We start from the raw sequence: 1,949 nt of genomic DNA, 5'->3' as shown, positions 1-1,949 counted from the left end.
AAGAAATAGGCATGGACAGTGCTGATTAAGAAATGGATTCAGGAAAAAAAAAATAAAGAAATGGACCCAGGCTCCTGGACAAAGCATACATAGACAAGGGAAACGTGAGTTACTACCTCTGAAGTTTCTCCTGGATTTCTTCTCTCCCCAGCTCAGCTAGCATCCCTAACTTCCTTCACTGTCCCACTACTTCTCCCTTTAGACTTTGTATAACTTACCTTCTACAGACAACCTCCCTCCCCACCCTTTCGTACCTCCTCCAGTGGCAAAGGCTCCACCCAGTGAGGACATCCCTCACCCCCATGCTTATCATGCACATCGGTTACCTTAAGCATGACCCCCATCATGGTCACTCACAGACGACCCTTCCCATCCTCCCACCCCTGTCACTCACAATAACCCCGCACTTCGGATCAAAAGCGAAGGTGCCACAAGTGAGGAGGTGAGAGGCATTGGCAATGGCGAGAATCTGGACAAAATTGTGACATTCGTCCTGGGGGTCAGAGATGGTTAGAGAGAATCAGAAGCAGCAGGTACAAGGAAAGGTAGGGTAGTGTCAGGCCAGTTAGATACAGCTCTGGGGTCAGTAATGATGGGTAATGATATAGTGTTAAGAGTTCCTGCCTGGGCCCACTGGGATGGCAGCACTGCAGGGGACTGACAGAGTCAGGGCTGGGTCAATGTTTCAATTGACACTCAGGACAGGGCCCAGATTTACACCTACCTCCTCCTTGCCTTTTGCCATACAGTTCTGTTTTTCTCCCTCAGGTACCATCCAGTCAATCTAAGAAAGGAGGAATGACCATTTCCCCCTGATTCTCCCCAAAGTCCTCCCAAGTCAGGGTAGATAACACAGTTCCACAAACTCCATCAATTTGGGAACTGCAGAGACACCCCTCACCCCCAGAGCACTGTTTTTAAAACTGGAGGTCCCCAGCTATTAATGGGTAATAAAATCAATTGTAAAATCACAGCCAACATTACTTTTAACAAAATATATCTGAATGTATCTCATATGGGAGAGTAGATATTGGTTCAAGTACACACTTTGTGTACGGAGTCAAAATATACCATATATTTCTTATTAAGGGCTGATCAAAAAAATTTGAAAGCTATTGTCTTAGATTAACGTGATTCTGCCCACTATCACCTAAAACCTGGTCACTGTGACCTCCTCCCCTCATCATAAAACTCCCTCACACCCTCCTCCATCACCATGACCCCCTAAACACCCTCAGCTGAGATAATGTACTTGATGTCCTCCCCTATTCATTTTCACTAACATTTCACTTCATACCACAACACCCCTTCCTGACCTCCCATAAAACCATGGATCTAATCACATGCTCTGGGGTCTTCCCCGTTCTCATCTCTCACCCTTCGAGGTCTCTCCCCTGAGAAGGGCAGAGACAAAGCGAAGATGGTGTCCCGGGCGCCGACATAAAGTGTATGGGAAGCAGGATCCACAAGGAGAACAGAGTAATTGTATGTCTGAGGGACGGTGAACCGGGTAAGATAAGTGTCAGCCTCTGGCAGAAAGAGAGGGAAGAGTGATATCAGCCATCGCTTCAGAAGGGTTAGGTCCACACGGCCAGAACAGCCAATTTTTGTTTTCTTCCATTTATTTATTAGCCATCAGGGGGAAAAGACAGAGCCTGACAGACCATGTAACTTTCCCAGAGATAGATAACTGATGAGGCCAGAATATTTAGCACACAATGCAGTCAAGTGTTTTCTTTTTTTATAAAAAAAGAACACTTTTTTAAAAAAACAACATAAATATTAAGTCTGTAAAATCTATTCATAGCAACATGACACACAATTTGAAAATATCTATAAAAGCTTCAAGTACTCTCCTCTCTAAATTTCCCTTTAAAAACAAAAACAAAAACACTGCTTAATAATAACTTCATTTACTTAGAAGGGAAATGCTACACTCTTTTCACTAA

The 1,949-nt window shown here is 44.2% G+C and overlaps 1 long non-coding RNA gene across 1 annotated transcript; it reads right to left on the bottom strand.

Annotated features, from left to right (window-relative positions):
- Positions 1-6: 6 nt before the first annotated feature.
- On the bottom strand, positions 7-1,715 carry LOC106724987. The gene is made up of 3 exons (XR_001360812.1): positions 1,378-1,715; positions 725-784; positions 7-493 (listed from the first exon to the last, which is right to left on the bottom strand). It is a non-coding gene; the product is annotated as an uncharacterized LOC106724987 (long non-coding RNA).
- Positions 1,716-1,949: the final 234 nt, after the last annotated feature.

Source organism: Myotis brandtii, unplaced genomic scaffold (assembly GCF_000412655.1).
Source record: "Myotis brandtii unplaced genomic scaffold, ASM41265v1 scaffold12898, whole genome shotgun sequence".
Classification (NCBI taxonomy): domain Eukaryota; kingdom Metazoa; phylum Chordata; class Mammalia; order Chiroptera; family Vespertilionidae; genus Myotis; species Myotis brandtii.
The sequence above is the reverse complement of the archived record's forward strand: the minus strand, read 5'-3'. Positions and strand labels throughout refer to the sequence as shown.